The 19,941-nt window shown below is 44.7% G+C and overlaps 1 long non-coding RNA gene across 1 annotated transcript in view; it reads left to right on the forward strand.

The window, feature by feature from the left end:
* The window catches only part of LOC119418010, a 15,679-nt gene extending 808 nt beyond the window's left edge, over positions 1 to 14,871 (forward strand). Inside the window, exons 2-4 of the long non-coding RNA XR_005187169.1 lie at positions 14,252 to 14,337; positions 14,465 to 14,498; positions 14,821 to 14,871. This is a non-coding gene — a long non-coding RNA (uncharacterized LOC119418010). The remainder of the gene's footprint in view (positions 1 to 14,251; positions 14,338 to 14,464; positions 14,499 to 14,820) is intronic.
* The last annotated feature ends 5,070 nt before the right edge of the window (positions 14,872 to 19,941 follow it).

Raw genomic sequence — 19,941 nt, forward strand, 5'->3', positions numbered from 1 at the left:
TTTTTTTTTTTGTTTTTTTGAATGTCCAGAGGACCAGATTGAACTTTTTTTTAGATATAACACTATAACACTATAGTTTTATATTGATATAGTCTCAACTTGTATCGCAAAAAACATTCTCTATATTTTTAAAATATTGAGATATCGTCCAGCTCTATGTCAGCCTCACAGACAGAAACTGGAAATTGGTTCCACAAAAGAGGAGCCTGATAACTGAAAGTTCTGCCTCCCATTCTGTTTTTAGAAACTCTAGGAACCACAAGTAAGCCAGCAATCTGAGAGTGAAGTGCTCTGTTAGGAAAATATGGAACAATAAGATCTGTAATATAAGATGGAGCCAGGTTGTTGAGAGCTTTGTTGGTTAGAAGTAAGATTTTGAATAGAGCTCAGAACTGATGCTTGGTTTCGTTGGCCCATGCAGAGGTGTTCTGGACCCCCTCCACTTCAGATTCAAACTTCCTAGTGTGGCTCGGTCCAGTTTTCCTCTCCTAAAACAAATCATAATCACCCTCTTCATCAACAAAGTCCTCACTGTCTGAGTCTTGGCCTGTCACAATAACAAATTTTGTTGGGTGATTGTCTCAGAAATTATTGCGATAAACGATAATATTGTTTAAAATTTAACAATAATTGTCACATTTTAGAAGAAATGTTAATTTGTTTGCAGTGTAGTACTTTTTTTGACCACCTGATGGCAGTATAAGACTGTTTGAACCCAAGGATGAATAACAAAGTCCATGCCCAAGGATGAATAGTTGAACAGCTTGTCTCTAAGAAAAATGGGAGGGAGGGCCCTTGACGTGACATGGCGGACGCTCGGTCATTTGAGCTCTTTACCATAGCATTTTTCACACAAAGCATTTAATAAAAAAATCAGTAAACAAGTTCTCAGCTTCTTTTTGTGGAGAAAACAACTTTTTATACAGGCTCTCATCGAGGTAGCAGCTTCGGTTTCTCCTCCCGTTTTTCCTTTTTCCTGCTCTACTCTGTGTGTCTGAAGCGCCTGGGTCTCATCTCCCGAACATAAATTAAGAAGATTATGGATTTGGTATCGTGGGCGTTCAACTCTATTTACAAGATTTTTTCATCAAAACGACAAGGTCCTGGGGAACTGGCGTGTCCAGCTGAGACTCACGCTGTGGGGTACGTCATGGATTCGTGGGGAGTGTGGCAGATGATGCCGCCTCCTCTCATGAGGATGTTGAAGACGTTTATATATTTTGATTTATGATATCAGAGACACTGCTTTTTGTTATCGGCAGGGCTCTGTTTTATCGACTTTTGAAAAAGACATCGGCAGCAATTTCGGCCATGGAAAAGCTTCCGAGTCAGTGTGAATGTCTGGTCCTCGCTGTGGGAACTTTAAATCGTTTGGTCTACGAGCTTAACAGTAAGGTGGAGGCTATTGAGAATCGCAGGCCACCTGCGGCTTCTGGTTCTCGTCAGCGTGGTGGGTTTGACCTTGAAGGAGACTCATAGCATGGATCAGTGGAATGGAATCCCACAATTAAGTATTTTCGGAATCAGAACGCCCAGATGGATTCAAGGCTGAAGAAAAAAATCTGTCTGCCTGAAGAAAAAACAAAAATCAAGCTTATCTGAATCAGATTCCCAACGGCCTCGGAGACGGGCCGACTAACAAATTTCTCCTGGGACATGAGTACCCAAGGACAAAAGCTTCATCTATTCCCCCCCCCCGAGAACTTTCTGTGCAAGCTTATCAGAACTGGTGGCTGGAACATCTTCAGAAACTGTGGCTGATCTGAAAAAACGCTCATGGACAAATCTCAACACCTCGATGTCAAATGCAAATGTAATCATGTTTTAATTGTGCTGCTGGTAGAGTTTTTTTATGTCTCAAATCGTGTCCTGATAGACAAGATGTGAAAGATCTTTTTTTGTAATACCACTATCTACCCTCATGTTTCTCCCCCATTTCCTATCTAAGATTATTATCTGATAAAAATAAAATGGCCACGCTCTCCTGTAGTTGCAGCTTCGTTCACTCCGCCCATATTTTGGACGACTGTACGTACATATTTGCGTTGTACCTCGGTGTAATTCCAATAAAGTTTATTCTGATTCTGAAAAGCACGGGTTTCAACTGTGAATTTTGGAGCTTGACAAGACGGAAGTTTATCCCCGAGGTCGGCCTGTTAGCTTAGCTTTTAGCTTAACTTCTCAGCTTAGCTGCTTTTAATGATCCAAAAACTTGATTTTGGACAGTCAAAACAGATTTTAAAGAAAAAAGAGAAAGGGAGGTGTCTGTGACGAGCACCGGAGTTGAGCCTTTTTTATCCAGTGTCTTCAGTAGAAAGAGAGACACGAAGAAACAATAAAGCCAATAAATTAAAATGAGGTTGATAAATTTCATTCATCATGTGACTAATTGATTTATTGTTTATTGCGACAGGCCTATCTGAGTCAGACTGTTTTCTCCTTCATGATCCTCTCCTCTGTCTGAGAGGTTCTGACTCAGCGGTTCCGTCCTCCTGTGGAGGGTCTGCAGCTCCTCACATTAAAAAATGATCTCATTATTTTGACTCAAACACACTAGACTAAACTAAATGCTAAACTACACCCTAACTATAAAACCCAAACACGCTAAATGTCTTTAATCTCTAAAACCTCGTGACTCCTGCTCTCGCTGTGACTTTATCGCTCGCCGAATCCCATTCAATTTCCACATCTTTTCTTCTTCCTGTAGATTGTTTGGTGCTTGACAAATAACTTGGATTCTCTGTCACAAAGGAGAGGTGGCAGTTGTTCATCTGTTTGACGGTGGTTGGAGGCGAAAGTGGAGGGTGATGGTGTTTTGTCCCTGAGACGGTATCTTTGTCACAGCCTCTCGCTCTGATGCACTTCAGATAAGACGATAGTTTTCAGAAAAAAATGTGGCGTGGATTATTCGTCAAAACTCTGGTTTTACTTGGCCCATAAACACGATTTAAAAAATGGTGTGTAGGTTAAAGTCTTTACGTTTGACATAAATTAAAATGGAGTCTCTGAGAGGCTGTGTCTTTCCCACTAGAGAAAATAAAATCGGTCATGTGACTGTCAAGCGCCAGTGCGTTGATTGACTCCAGAGGGGGGAATAAAAATTGTCAGTCAGTAGGTGGCGAAATCTCCGTCCGCCGCATTGTTCAATTCAGTTGAGTTTATATAGCGCCACACAAAGTTGTCTCAGGACACTTTACAGCAGTGCTTCTCAATTATTTTCGGTTACGCCCCCCCCCACCGCCCCCCAAGGAAGAAGAAAACATTTCGCCCCCCCCCACCAACTCTTCGCTGCGACTGTAAATAGTATAATTTGTCTAAAAATTGTTATAAATACACCTCTGCATAACATTGTACCCTTATTAACATTATTTAAATAAAGAAGGAAATATAGATCAATTTACAACAAAGATTACTAACATTGTTAACAGAAAAGTCAAGTCAACTTTATTTATAGAGCACATTTAAAACGTTGGTTACGTACTGTAACCCCAGATTGTATTTCGTATAGTCTTCGCCCTTTAAGGTAAGGCTGTCGCTGATGGGTTTATCCCAATATGCGAAGTATTGCACTGAAAAATTTAGTCCACGCCCACCTGCTGTGTGGGCCCCACCCGGTCCGTATAAATTACGTTAAGAGCGGGAAATTGGCTCCAAAATAGCTTTTTCTTCAGCCATTTAGGAGCCAGTGAGGCCCGCCGCTTAAAGGGCTACGCCTATACTCATAGAATCTGGTGTTACAGTACGTAACCAACGTTCTATTTCGTATAGGCTTCGCCCTTTAAGGCTGTCGCTGATGGGTTAAGGGCGAAGCGGATGTTGTCCTCGCCTCACTGGGTCCATTCAAACACCGTATGAAGCAGAAGCTTGCCCAAAAAACGTCTTGTCACTCAGCTCCCCATGTGCATAATTACGCATTGCGTAATTGTGTGCCATGCGCATACGCATGTTGTGTAACTATGCGTTCTGAATGCATGAACGCCCCGGAAACTTCAACGGGGAGGGGGAAAAAAATGCTGAAAAGAGTCATGAACCAACCGGTTTACGGCTGAACAGTATGAACAGATTAATAATAACAGGAGAGCTGATTATTAATCAAATGAACTGATTGGTAACAATAGTCGTGAACTGATTAGTGATAATAGAACCAAAATAACAATCACAATTTATGATTGATAACAACATCTCACACTGTAATGCATGCAGACAGATGTGAGTAAAACAGAGTTCCACGAAACAACATTATTCATTCTGTAAACACTAAGGACAGAATGTGACATGAAACGAGCGTCACATCACTTAGATAAAAGCGAATGAATGAGCAGGGTGTTGACCACGCGGTCGCAGTGCAACATGTCCTGCATTGTCATACCATTATGCAAGGCAGTCGAAGATGCGATACCCCTGGTCGCGTGCGCCCTGAGGTTGACAGGAGGCTCTAAATCTGATGCTCTGTAGGCTTCAGAAATGGCCTCACACAGCCAGTGTGACAAGCGCTGGGTGGATAACGGGCGACCTGCAGATGCATCTCTATAATGCACAAACAAATGTTGACACATTGCAGCTGTGCACGCTATGTAACACGTCAACGCCCGCACCGGACAGTGAAGATGAAAAGACGCTACTTCTTCTGATCTGGGGGGGGAGAAAACCTCCTCCAACGATATCGCTCTTGATTTAAAAGAGCTTGTGATGTTTTTAGGCATAAAAGCTGGGTTTGGTCTTAAATCAGCTGAGCTGCCGTCTGCCTGAATTCTAAGACATGACGGAACGACAGAGAAGGCAGATAAATCACTCACTCTCTTAGCGGATGTTAAAACCAGCAGCAGGGCTGTTTAAAGAGACAAGAATTTAAGTGGAACCTGATCCAAAGACTCAAATGGAGCTTTGATCAGGACCTGCAGAACCAGTGTTAAATCCAATTGTGGAACAAGTGGGTGTGAAACAGGCCTGCGTCTCTGTACACCTTTTAGAAAACGCTTCATCAGCGGATGATTAAAAACTGTTCTGTCTCCGAACCCTTCGTGGCAGGAAGAGATGGCTGCAGCTTACGTTTTAATCGTGCTGGACGCCAAATTTCTGTCCATCAGCTGTTGTAGAAAGGGCAGCATGCCACCTAGTGGACATGAGGTGGCCTCTACACCCTTTTCTGTACACCAGTGCTGAAAAGCTGTCCGCTTTGATGTGTACAGCACTGTGATAGATGCAGTACGTGAAACCTGAATTGTGTGCACTACATCCTGTGGGAGACCCATCCTCTCTAAGCGGATCCGTTCAGCGGCCAGACCCAAAGGTGCTGGCCTATTTCTGGGTAACTCCTGGTCGCTCCTCCTGCCTCAAGGAGAGTGTCCTCCCTCCACGGCGGTTTCCACGGGCGCCCCGCCAGCAGGCTTTGCAGGACTGGGAACCATGGTGCGCTCACGCGTTCGGGGGCCACCAGGAGAGCTGTCAATCCCTCCTCTTGAACTCTGTTCAGGAACCGTAAAATCAGAGGAGGTGGAGGAAAATGCGTACAGAAGCATTTTGGGCCATGGGCTGTGGGCAAACGCATCCACCCCCAGCGGTGGTTCGTCTCGCGGGCTCAGAGAAAACCATAGTTGACACTGAGCGTTTTCTTGTGTCGCAAACAGGCCCACAGCTGCTATTTCAATCTGAGTCAAAATGCTCCGTCAGAGGATGATTAAAGGTTTGAGACAACTTTGAGACAAGAAGAAAACATGGCTGCAGCATACTATAATCGTGCTGAACGCCAGATTTCTGTCCATCGACTGCTGCAGAAAAGGACAGCATGTCGTCCAGTGGACATGAAGTGGCCTCTATGCCTTCTCTGTACACCTTTTACAAAACGTTTCATCAGCGGATGATTAAAGCTGTTCTGTCTCGAAAATTTCGTGACAGGAAGAGATGGCCGCAGTGAACGTTTTACACGAGCTGAACGCCAGATCTCCTTCCATCAGCTGCTGCAGAAAGGACAGCGCACCACCTAGTGAACATGAAATGGCCTCTACACCTTTCTCTGTACAGCAGCGCTGAAAAACTGACCTCTTGATGTGAACAGCGCTGTGGTGGTTGCAGCACGTGAATCCTGAATCGTACGCACTACATCTTGAGAGAGATCCATCCTCTCAAAAGGATCCGCACATCAGCCAGACCACAGGTGCTGACCTATTCTGATTAACTCCTGATCGTTTCTCCCGCCTGGAGGAGAGCGTCCTCCCTCCACGGCAGGTTCCACGAGCGCCTTGTAGTGAACTAAGCCTCAGGTCAAAACCTGATCCTGGGACAGGAACTGTTATTTCATTGATTTGAGTCCAGAAATACAAATTAAGCTCATCCAGAGACTTTCTAAGTGTGTCCTGCTCTGATCAATTGAAAGAACACTCTCTTTTTATTATCATTACTATTTTACAATATCTTGATAATCAAAGTGTGTTTAGTTCAAACCATTTTAAATGTTGAAGTGAACCACTCATTTTAAATCAACTGTGAAACAGTATTAATGATTTTTAATCCTCATTCAAAGTAGAAATCAAGTTAAATTGCCTGTTACAAGTAATTATGCATTTTTTTGATCTTCTGTCTGAAATGAGCAAGTTGTGATGTCGGTCAAAAGTCAAGAGAACGGTCAAAAACATGTTTATCGGAACGAAATGTCATGTTTAACTCTCTCAGATAGATAGAAGGAGACTGGCTCCTAAATGTCTCTGTTTCTTCAAAACATCTTTCTGTCTGTTCTTAAAACATCTACTCTGTCTCCTTGACTTGTAATAACCTCTGACTTCACTAAAACCACACCCCGGTTGGTTCGTTAAACCAATCAGGAAGTTCTCAGAGGAACCGGAAGTGACCTCTTTAAAAGGGTCGACACTTCCTAGTTCCAAAAAAGAACAAGAGTTCCAAAGGAGAACAACGTTCCAGAGAGAACCAGAGTTGCTGGAGAGAACAAGAAGTTCCAGACATGATCCGAAGTTCTGGGATGAACTGAAGTTCTGGAGCGAACTGACTGGTACTGATGGAGTTCGGCTGGAGTTCCTGTAGGAGCCACGATGCCTCGCTGTGACTCCACCCAGTGAAAACTTCATAACTTCTGAGGAGGTTTGTTCTGTGGAACTAGTTCTCACGACTTCTAAAGAGTCGCAGCCGCCCTGAGGAGACGCTGAAAGGTAGCGTGCCAGTAGACCTCTTGACCGCCGCGGATTCATCTTCTGCAAGGTAAAGAGTCGTTGAGCTTCACTACCAGTGTACCGCGGGCGAACTGCGCTTCAAGGGAGCGTGTCGTTCTGGTCTACAGACCTACATCTTCATCCATCTTTTCCTCTCCATTCAAACTCCTTCATTCCCCATCTTTAAAACTCTTCTATCTGCCAGTAATTAATCCAGATATTTTCAGAAATGTCTGTTGTAATTAGTTGCAAGTGAGATATCATGGCCGTATGATTTCTCAATTGTAAAGCTCATTAATTAAGCTGTGTTAATTGTAATCAATCTGCCAATTAATGTAAATGTGTGATGTGTTTTAAATCGTTTTTAATAAACGACCCACTGTTGTTGGTGAGTCAGAAATTTAAACACATTTCCGTCCACATTTAATATTCAAAACACGATATTACTCAGTCCAGAAAAATGAAAGAATCCGTTTAAATTATGGATAATATCAGACGCATATTATCTCTCATTACAGCCTCGATAACAAGTGTCGTAGGCCTGGGAACCATGATGCGTTCACGCACTTGGGACAGAGGAGCTGTCAGTCCCTCCTCCTGAGCTCAGTTCAGAAAACCGTGATATCAGAGGGAGAGAGGGAGGTGAAGAAGCATTACGACCACAGGCTGTGAGCAGACACGTCCACCCCCTAGTGGTGGATCGTCCCGTGGCTCCACGATAATTATAGTTGACATTGAGCGTTCTCTCGTGTTGCAACATGTCCACAGCCGCTCGCAGGATTTCTGCCGTGTCTGAGCCATAGCTCTGGGTGGAAGGTCCCAGGTCCCCGTGCCACAATGGTCCGTCTTTGGACATCACATCCGTCCCCTGTTCAGAATATAGGAGATGTACCCTGCTCCAATGGAGAGTAGATTGGGTGTGCCCCACAAAGCATCTGTCTCACAATGTGGCACATGGGTTGAGTGCATACATCTCCTGCCAGTTATGTATGCAACAGTCACTTGCTGTCTGTGTGAATCAAAGACCCTGATGATTCGCAGCTCAAAGGCAAAGTGTTGAATCACATTCAAAAACCCCGTGCAACACTCCAAAAACATTTAAATGAGCTGCTGTGTGGAGAACCACAGCGCCCCCACAGCTTGTTAAATGTGTGTGCCTCTGTGAAGTCTGACATGTGTGACGTAGGTCTGCTGACGGAAACAGCTGATATCACTCAACTGGTTCACGTGAGTTACACTGCTGCCACCTGTCTGTACAAACTGCTCAGCAGCAGCAGATGTCCAGATAAAGCAGAATTCTCCTCCCTGCTCTGTGTGGCGGCTGCAGAGCGGCTCGGGCACATTAATGGAGTGTTGTTTCTCACAGTTCAAAATTGACAAATCTAGAATAAATTTAATCTTTCCGGTTCGTTGTGACCAGGGAGTGACGAGAGAGGAACCCTGCGTTTTCTTCTCCTTCTGAGACTTTTGAAATTACATTTAAATCAGAATTTCCTGAGCTTCTGCGAGAGGGGACGAAATCTGTTCTAGAAATGACTGAAAACGTCATTAGAGTTCTTCTGCACCGGGGTTTGAGCTGTACTGCAGCGTGAATCCATGGATGAAAACGGTTCGCCTATCCGTCTGGAGCGCGCGCTCATTGCCACTCGTTATAAAGCGGGCACGTGTTGATGCTGTGAACTCACATGCATGCTGATGTGAGCTGGTGCGCGCTGAAGGAGAAAGAAAAAAGGCGCGCCCCCGAGCATGCAAATCGTTGTGCATTGTGCTGATGCTGTGGGACGCAGCTTATGTGTTGTGCTCACGTTGTGTGTAGCTGCTCCGTGTAAACGCTCGGGGAGCGGGTGCACGTATGAGCCAACGTGCCCTGAAGAGTCGTGTGTGCTCACCCTCATTCATGCGACGCCTAAGCGAGGATTGCCGCGGGAGCGCGCGTTTGACACTGGTGCGGTCAGGAAGCAGCGCGCGTCATCGGTGGGGCGAGGTTACCACTGGGCTCGGTCTGCAGAAACACGTTCATTCTTGGCTGCGAATCACGTGATCTTTTGAGTGATTCCACAAGCTGCATTATTAATTCAGAAAACCTTCTTCGAGGATGAAGGAGCGGAGCCGCTATGAGGCTTGTGAAACTGTTGACGCCGCGGGAGCGCGCGTTTGACACCACTGCGATGAAAACGCGTGTCGCTCCTGCCGAGAGCGAGATGCGTTACTGGGCTCGTACCGCGGTCTCACGTTAACGTTGACGTGAACGGCGGGCGCTAAGAGCTGTGTGCGCGCTTTCATAACGCAGCGCCTTATAGATGAAGGTTGCTCGTGCCGCGGGAGCGCGTGTTGGCACCGCTGGCAGTGAATGAAACAACCTTAAAAGGCTCATTCGTGATGAGTGTGTGTGATGGGGCTGCTTGTCAGATCATCCTTGCTGACAGCCTGGCTAAAAGACACTTCATCATAAAATGATGTTTATTCCACATCTTGTGTCATCAACACACCTCCAGCAAACCGACACCTGGTTATCCTCCCATGAGCTCTGTTTGTTGTCCTTGAAGGCCCCCTGTTGGCGAAGTCCGGGAAAAAATGAACTTCCGGTTGTCGAGGACGTCTGACGGGAGGGGCTGGCGTAGCAGAGCTGGGGAGGCGTTGTGCAGCCGTGGAACATCTTGAAATGATCTCTCGCTGATGAGAAGGCCCTCAAACAAAAACTTCTGCAGCTCTCCTGAGAAGAAGGTGGAGTGATGAGCCAGGAGAACCTCTGGGACCTTGTTCTCCGCCTGCCATGCTGGGCGGCAGACAGCAAAAGAGGTGCACCGGTTGGGGATGATGTCAGCTGCCCTGCAGACGGAGCGTACTGCAGGGGCTGATAGCGTCGTTAGCGAACAGCCGCTACGAGAGCAGAGCGAGCCTAAGGTCAGAGGGCCCACCGTCTCTTCCCGCCTCTGAACGTGTACGCCGACAGCGTAACGTGTTGTTCGCTGCGGCAGTCTGGAACGCATGCTGGTGAGCTCAGTTGGAGAGCGGTGTCACCGTCTGGGTTACGCTAACCGGAGGCACGGGACTCTGGTCCACCTGGACATCTTGCTCTGATGAAGCCTCCATCAGGCTCGGCTCCAGGGGGAACGGAGGGACTTTCCGCTCGGTGAACCCCTGCTCTGGAGATGGGTGCGGACTGTGGAGACCGGCCCCCCAATCTACCAGGAAAACCGGCTGTGGCCTCGCACGTAGGACGTCCTGTTGGGATAACGAGGCCAGATGGATCAAGACGGTGAGCCGGAATGGAACCTAGAATAAACAACCTTCCCGCCGGATCATTCGAACTGGCAGGAAAGGCGTGGGATGTAAAAAAGATGCCCTTCATATCAGCCGCCTCCTGGGTTACGCCGGGCAACCCCAGAGGGCGCCGTCGGCCAGGAGCGGTGTGATCGCCGATGTGAAACGAGGTGGGATGAGGTGAGCATTCGCTCAATCCCCCTCTGCCAACACTACGCTCTCCAGGAGGGAATGAGCAGCGGGGGGCTGCAGCTGAGTGCCGCCTGTCCCGGAGGAACCATCCGATTCGCTCCGAGGGTCGGCGATAAGAGGAAAATTACAAGATGGCGTTGTCCAGCGTGTAGCGACATGTCACTGAGAAATATTCCTCGGTGCTTACCTTGAAACAAGACTGCTCGTCAGCTTCTCCTCGGGGAGGAGAACTCACCGGATGACCCGGAGATCGACGTGCCGGGCCAAGCATTCTTAACAAAGGTTGGTCATCTACACAACTTTCCTTTTTTTCTTCTGACAGTGCTATTAGCTTGCTGAAGAAAAAATGGGAGCCGATTTCCCGCTCTTAACGTAATTTATACGGACCGGGTGGGGCCCACACATCAGGTGGGCTTGGACTAAATTTTTCATTGCAATGCTTCACATATCGGGATAAACCCATCGGCGACAGCCTTAAAGGGCGAAGCCTATACGAAATAGAACAGAACCTGTTATCAAAGTGCTTAACAACAACAACAACAACAACAACAACAATCAATGAGAGTAAAATTAAAGAGAAAAAAATATATATATATACACACAATACACTAATAATAATAATAACTGAATAATTAATAAAAAGCATTTAAAACATAGGATCACAGAACAAAAAACACTAGATCAATTTACACTGTGTGAAATGCCTGAGAGAACATAGTGTTTTAAGCAGAGATTTGAAGTGAGGAAGGGAGGTGGCCTGCCTGATGTTGGGGGGCAGGTTGTTCCAGAGTTTGGGGCCAATGACTGAAAAAGCCCGATCTCCTCTGAGCTTCAGTCTTGTTCTTGGAACAGCCAAAAGCAGCTGATCAGATGATCTCGGGTCCCGAGAGGGAACGTAAGGTTACAGTATCTCAGATAGGTACAGGGGTGCGAGGCCATTTAAGCATTTGAAGGTCAACAGAAGAATTTTAAAGACTATCCTCGTACGAACAGGGAGCCAGTGAAGGGAGGACATAACTGGTGTAATATGTTCAGACCTACAAGTTCCGGTTAAAAGCCAAGCAGCAGCATTCTGGATGAGCTGAAGACGTGAGATGGAGGCCTGGCTGATCCCAGCATAGAGTGCATTGCAATAGTCCAATCGGGTCGTGACAAAGGCATGGACTAGTTTCTCAAAGTCAGGTCTGGACAACACTGGCTTGAGTTTATCTACCTGTCTGAGATGGAAGAAGCTTTTCTGCAGAACAGAGTTGATTTGTTTGTCAAACTTGAAGTCAGAGTCTAAAACCATCCTGAGATTTTTACCAGACTGCTTCAGATATGGCTGAAGAGAGTCCAGGTTGTTGGGATCAGAGGCAGCAGTTGAGCTAGGGCTTAAGACAATGACTTCAGTCTTGTCATTGTTAAAACTTAAGAAATTTGAAGCCATTCAGGCCATAATGTCGTCCAGACATTTTAACAGAGGGCGAATGGAGCAAACACTTGCTGGTTTCACAGGCAGGTAGATCTGGCAGTCATCGGCATAGCAATGGAATGAAAGACCATGTTTCCTCAGAATGGACCCCAGTGGGAGCAAATAAAGTGAGAACAGAAGGGGTCCAAGAATTTAACCCTGTGGGACCCCGCAAGAAGCGGATACATTATTACCAACCTTGACACAGAAACTCCTGCCACTCAGGTATGAGCGGAACCATTCTAATGTTTTCCAGAAAAGGCTTAAAGTTCATCAATTTGCCTGAAATTAAAAAAAAAAAAAAAATCCTTATTTAAACTGTAAACATTTTTGACCATTTGATACTGAACTATCAAATTAAATACAGTCAATAAATAACAAAGTCCATGCTCAATAATCCAGGTATTAAATCCAACATTTTTCAGTCAGGTCATCTGGACAGTTTCCGGATGGAAGGCGAAATATTTCAGCACAAAAAAAGAAACTGTCCAGATGACCTGACTGAAAAATGTTGGACAATCAATAAATAATAGTAAATTCAAATTGATCTGCAACATTGTAAGTCAGGAATATTGCATAAAACCCTTTGACCTACAAAACAAAAATGAATTAAACAATTTGTGCTGTTTTTTAAAATTTTTTGTTATTTTTATCAAAATGAGGAAGTCAGGATTAATGGCATAATGAGCATGTTTTGCAGTGCACAGCTTTTTGAAGCGGAGTTTGAAACATGATGCTGCAGCTCTCAGCTCCTGCTCCATGTTTACCTGGACCTGGACTTGGTCTCAGAGCAGCAACCGCAGAGAAGCTGCAAAGAGCGCAGAGTGAGCGAGCTGGCTGGGGTGGGTGGGGGGGGGGTGTCCAGGGGAAAGCGGCACGCTCACAAGAACCTGACAAGTTTTAATGACAAAATATGTTTTGTTAGCAAAAAATAGTCGTAACATTTGTTAAACATCTTTTTAAATTTAAAAAAACATCAAACTTGTGCTTTGACAATCGATAAAACTAAACAAAATTGTCAACGTGAAATAGGAAAGAGGGGGCAGGTGTCGCTCTCGCTTTGACTTATACCCAAGGACAAAAGCTTCATCATCCCCCCCCCCCCCCCCCGAGATCTTTCTGTGCAGGCTTATTGGAACATTTTCACAAACTGGCTGATCTGAAAAAACGCTCATGGACAAATCTCAACACCTCGTTGTCAAATGATAGACAAGGTGTGAAAGATCTTTTTTTGTAATACCACTATCTACCCTCATGTTTCTCCCCCATTTCCTATCTAAGATTATTATCTGATAAGAATAAAAATGGCCGCGCTCTCCTGTAGTTGCAGCTTCGTGCACTCCGCCCATCTTTCGGACGACTGTACGTACATATTTGCGTTGTACCTCGGTGCAATTCCAATAAAGTTTGTTCTGATTCTGATACTCTTTGTTGCTGCGAACTGTGGGTGAAATGTGTCCAGAGTGGAAGACTTGTTAGTAAAGAACAGAGTCCTAACATTTATTAAACTTATGTATTGAAAAACAAAAAATTGTGCTTTGACAAACTAAAAATAAATGTGTTAAAGTAAAAGAGGAAGAGGGGCAGGTAACGCTCTCGCTTTGAGTTTATTCTCTGTCGCATGTGTGCTGTGGGTGACAAGCATCCAGAGCGTCACCAGCTGAGGAGGTGTCACAGAGACACGGTTCAATCATGGCTCCCCGAACACAAGAGACATATTTGTTCATAACTGTATTATTAGTCAGACTGAGAGTTGCTGGATTTTAGCAAACAGTTGCCGAACGCACCCTGACACAATGAGAATGGTGGGAAAAAAAAAAAAACGACTCCCTGCAAAATGTTCCCCAGTGTCACATGCGCCCCCCCGGTATCGCTTCGAGCCCCCCCAGTGGGGCGTGCCTCACTATTTAAGAAGGACTGCTTTACAGAAACATTCACATACATAGAAAAGCCAATTATTAAAGTTCTCTATCTAAGGAAGGTAGATTAGTTAAAAGTTAGATATTGAGAGGTTAGATTTACATGAACCCCACACTACATATTTATTTATCAAATTCCATATTGTGCAGCTGACATATGAGATCAATAAAATACTTATTTTAAGGCCCTCATAATTTAGTCAATGTTGAGCTCTACTAAATTTGAAGGCAATTTAATTAAATTATTATTATTTATTTGCCAGTTACTTCCACTGAGCAGGACTGTGAAGCTGTAGATGATATGGCACAGAAGGAGGAGGGCCAGAGAGAGATTTCCACATCTGCAAAGGTATAGTTGCTGGTCCTCTAAGCTTGTGTGGTACTTTTATGGAAGTTGAGTAATAATCAGTGCATCCGATTGACTGTTTACTGTATTACTGCAAAGCCCTATTTCAGAAACTTTTCATGTGTTTCAGGATGACTCAGCCTGCGAAGAGAAAACCCAGTCAGGTATGTTAACATAATGTCAGATTAAACTATTGGACCACATTAAGACGCCCCTCATACACATCCTACTTTTATTGATTTACTTTTATTGAGGCAGGTAATTAATTGACAGGTAGTCTCATTTAGAAGAGAGACCTGTGACACAGACCCATAACATCAGTTACTTCAAATATCAACACAACAATCGTAAAACAATTCTATTCTTATTGTCTCCATGTTTATGATGTCCTGATGCAAGTAATTTAGCTGTTTGGATCCTACAGTTAAAATGTTTGATTTAAAACACAGATATGAAGCAACTGTTCCTAACTTTCTATATTTGCAGCTCTGCTCGAAGCCGCTGACGCGTCCATTGGTGAAGAACACAGCAACGCAGATTCCTTCCCAGAAACGGTATCGTTCCTTCTGTCTAGGTCTGGTTTTAGTTAGTTTTCAGGTTGTGTGTTTGTCCTGCCCATTCCTCTGTGCAACATGTCAGGAACTTTTGAAGAAAAAGTCATCACATCAGACACGGACTTCCTCTCGTGTTGACTTAAAGTTGGTGTTCACGGTCGCTGAACAAAACACTTGCTGCAGATCCTTAAGTAAACTTAAGAAATGTTTAATTTATCCTGAAATAAGTTCCATTTTGTTTAGAAAAAATTCTAACATTACAGTTCTTTAACAATATAAAGTGTGATTTTGAAGATTTTGACATTGAGCAGGGCTAACTAAATGCACTCTCATCATCCCTGTAATACGTTAGCAGTGGCTGCTGCTTATAATTCAGTTAATACAGAGCAAATTCCAGTTTTACAACAACTCGCTTGTGTTGTGTTTGCATTCGGTTTTGTTCAGTACATATTAGGGGTGTAACGGTACGCTAAAACATTTCAGTTCGGTTTCAAGGAGGGCTCGGTTTGGTTAAGTTTTTTTGTATTAAAAAAAGGCCAAAATGAAGACTTACAAAATGTTTATTTTGAAAATTTGCCAAGTAAACAATACGTTTGTATAAAAGTGACCCATTTGGATGATATTTTAAATAAAACGCACTCTTTACAATAAATAAACTATACTAACAATAATAAAAATCTTAATAAATAAAATAACAGTCAGAACCAGAACAATAAGCAGCAACAGACAGTTTACAATTTAACTGATCAAGTTTTAAGTTTTCGAACAGCCTCACCTGTTGTCTCTGCTCCATTTAATGTTCGGGTGCGAGTGTAAATTACGTAGATCTCTGTATTTAAAGACACATGTAGTGTACACAGAAAGATGTCACACAGAAATAATTTAAAAACTTTTATTAAAATATGCGCAGTTCTTCTCAGCTGAGCTCACATCTTGAACAACTGGATGAGACCGCTTTAACACGACTAAAAAAAACCAAAAAAAACCCACCAATGGTCGATCAGTCACTCATCGTTCTGTTCTCCGTCCTCTGTGCACTGAAACCTCTTCTTCAGTGTCAGAATTTAAGAGACTCAAAAAGACGTTATCACACTCTTGCTCCTTGTTGCCCTTGACGGCCCTTGTCACTCCCTCGTGCTGTCCGCATCATCCCGCAGCAGTCCAGCCTCATTAATGCACGTGTATCTTGTAGAATGGGTCAATGACAGTATCTCATTAATCATTAAGGTTACACTTCTGGTCACATGATGACGTGGAGTTATGGTAGTTAATCTTGAAACCATGACCTAGAATCGTATCACATCTGATTATCTGTAGGCATTCTTCCTGTGTCGCAAATGCATGCCCCCAAAAGGGGTGGGGTGTTGGGAGCCAGGAGCACCCCAACCTTGTCAAAAGTAAATTTAAGACAGTGGCAGGAAGCTGCCTTGAAACGACAGGAAGTCTTTCAAAATAAAATAATAAATTTTGAAAAATATGAAAAAATTATATAAATAAGCCGCTCCTGCATATAAACTGCAGGGTACAAAGTGTGAGACTAAAGTAGCAGCTTATACATCGACAATTACGGTAGTTGCAGTGACATTATCTCCAGCGGTTGAGAAAACTTGGTTACGTACTGTAACCCCAGATTCTATGAGTATAGGCACAGCCCTTTAAGACTGTCGCTACTGGATTTATCCCTAGGCGTGCAGCGCAGCACTGAAAACTTTAGTCCACGCCCATCTACTGTGTGGGCCTCTCCCCCGGTCCGTATAAATTACAGTGAGACCGGGTAATCGGCTCCGAAATAGCTTTTTTCTTCAGTCATTTAGAAGCCAGTGAGGCCCAGAGCCTAAAGGGCTGCGCCTATACTCATAGAATCTGGGGTTACAGTACGTAACCAACGTTCTATTTCGTATGGACTTCTCCCTTTAAGGCTATCGCTTGTGGGTTAAAGGCGAAGCAGGATGTAGTCTATGCCTCACTGGGTCCACTCAGACACAACATGAATCACCTTCTTGCACAAAAAAACATTTCATCACCCAGCCTTCTGTGTGCATAACTAAGCGCTGCGTAATTGCGTGCTCCATGCGCAGGAACGCACCTGAGAAAAGTCTCTGGTGAGGAAAAAAGGCTGAGAGATAGCAGACCTGCTGCTGTGAATAGGAACAATGGAGGATTCGAATTGTAACAGTGTAACGATGAACAGAGCAGACCAACAGCTCCTCGGGATAAACCGATTAATAACGATAAAATCAGCAGTCATGAACTTGTGACTGATAATAACTATCTCACACAGCGACTGCATGCAGGCAGGTGTGAGCTCAAAAGTGAGGCTCCATGAAACAAATAATAATCATTCTGTCAGAACCCTTAGAACAGAAGGGTCATGGAGAAAGTAGAAACATCACATAGATAAAAACAAATAATTGAACATGGCGATGACCAGGCAGGTGCCATACAAATATCCTCCACTGTCATCCCTCCATGCAGAGCCATGGAGGATGAGAACCCTCTGGTGGAATGCGCCGAGATTCTCTGGAGGATCCAGTCCAGATGAACTGTAAGCTTCAGAAATAGTCCCACACAACCAGTGTGACAGGCGCTGGGTGGATAGAGGACGTCCTGAAGAGCTGTCCCAGTAATGCACAAACATACGCTGAAAGCGGCGCAGTGCGGCCGCGTGCTCCACGTAACATAAAAAATGTGTGCATGGGACAGAAGGAGGTGAGATGTTGCTTCCTCCTCAGAATTATGAGGAAGAGGATAAAACCCCTCCAAGGTTATCACTCTTACCATACCATACCATACCAATTTATTTATATAGCACTTAAAACAGCAACAAGGCCAACCAAAGTGCTGTACAAACGAAACAAACATGCACAGCAGACAGGAAAACATAAAATAGAAATACAGATACAAATAGCAGCAGAAGCTAACTAAAATGGCCAACAGAGTAGAGAACAGACCAGACCAAAACAAATCACACCGTGTTAAAGGCAAGCAAATAGAAGTGGGTTTCAAGCGAGACTTAAAGACTGAGAGTGTGGGAGCCTGCCGGACACTCAGTGGCAACTCCTTCCACAGTCGTGGACCTGCGACAGAGAAAGCCCCGTCACCTCTGAGCTTACGACGGGTTTCTGGGACTGAGAGAAGCATCTGGTCTGCTGACCTCAGAGAGCGCGGTGGGACATATGGCTGCAGAAGATCAGTGAGATAGGATGGGGCGGAACTGTTCAGTGATTTAAAAACATACATGAGAATTTTGAAATGGATCCGAAGGTGAATGGGTAGCCAGTGCAGGGAGGCCAAAACTGGCGTGATGTGCTCTCTATAGCCTGTACCAGTTAAAAATCGGGCTGCAGCATTTTGGACCAGTTGTAGACGAGCAATGGAGGACTGACTGATTCCAAACAGAAGTGAATTGCAGTAATCAAGCCTAGATGTTATGAAGGCGTGGATCACTGTCTCAAGGTTCTTTTTGGAGAGTATAGGCTTCAGCTTAGACAGCCGTCTCAGCTGAAAAAAACAGGATTTGACCATCATGTTTACGTGACTGTTGAGTTTTAAGGACGGGTCCATTATCACCCCCAGATTAGTCACCTTTTGTTTCTCTAGCGGGGCTAGAGAGAAAAGGTCAATGTCATGGTTCATGAGTGAGCCACTGGGATGGAACAGCATGACTTCAGACTTCTTCTCATTGAAGCTTAAGAAGTTTAAAGCCATCCGGTCCCGGATGTCAGCCAGGCAGTCAAGAAGAGGCTGAATAGAGCGTGTGCCTCTGTGCCTCGGGGGGAAGTAAATTTGGCAATCATCGGCGTAGAAATGAAAGGGTATGTCGTGTTTGCGGAAGATATCACCTAGTGGCAGCAGGTATAAAGAAAAGAGAAGGGGACCGAGGATGGACCCCTGCGGTACCCCCCACTGGAGCGCTGTCGATGCCGAACTAAAATCTTTGATATTGACACAGAAGGTTCTGTCAGAGAGGTAGGACCCAAACCATTTAAGGGCTGACCCTGTGATGCCCACCCACTGCTCCAGTCTAGAAATGAGGATGTTGTGGTCGATGGTGTCAAAAGCAGATGTAAGGTCCAATAGGACAAGCAGCACAGAATCACCTGTGTCTGTGGATATGAAAATGTCATTAAAAACCTTGAGTAGAGCAGTTTCAGTGCTATGGAGAGATTTGAAGCCAGATTGGAATAACTCAAGGATAGCGTGATCCCCCAAAAACTGTTTCAACTGAGACTCCACAATTTTTTCCAGTAGTTTCGAGGTGAATGGGAGTCTGGAGACAGGCCGGAAGTTGAACATGACTGAGGGGTCATGGTTAGGTTTTTTCAGGAGGGGCTGGACAGCAGCATGTTTAAAAGTCTTTGGCACCACACCTGAGGATAAACTGCTATTCAGAATAGCGAGGATAAAAGGACCCAGGGTAGGAAAAACTTCCTTTAGCAGTCGAGGGGGGACCACATCAAAGGGGGAACCAGATGGCTTCATGCTGCACATTACCTGCTCCAGAGAGGACAGAGAGATGGGCTCAAAGTGGTCAAACACAGCCACACACTGAGATGGGATGGACAGATCATGAGCTGGTGGAGAAATGAGTGCCCGGGTGTTTGCCACTTTTTCTAAAAAGAAATGGAGGAAGTTCTCACACAGCTCAGTAGAGGCTTCCAGAGGTGAAGGCTCACTGAGGTGTAGAACTGAGTTCAGGGTGGAGAAAAGAACTCGGGGGTTGTGGGAGTTGGAGACAATTAAATCAGAGAAGAATTTACATTTGGCAGCTTTAACGGTTTTCTGATAGTGACGCCAACTCTCCCTTAACATTTGAAAAGAAATTTGCAGCCTGTCCTTCCTCCACCTTCGTTCAGCTCTGCAACACTGCCGCCTAACGGCTCGCGTGACGTCATTCAGCCAGGGCTCTGATTTAAGTTTCGTTTTTCTGGTCTTAAGGGGAGCAACACGGTCCAGAACATTTAAACAGGCAGAGTTGAACTGAGAGGTTAGCTTCTCAGTGGTAAGAGACACCGAGAGCTGTTCAATCCTCTCAGAGTTAAAACCTTCATTA

Source organism: Nematolebias whitei, chromosome 12 (genome assembly GCF_014905685.2).
Source record: "Nematolebias whitei isolate Nwh7 chromosome 12, NemWhi1, whole genome shotgun sequence".
In the NCBI taxonomy this organism is placed as follows: domain Eukaryota; kingdom Metazoa; phylum Chordata; class Actinopteri; order Cyprinodontiformes; family Rivulidae; genus Nematolebias; species Nematolebias whitei.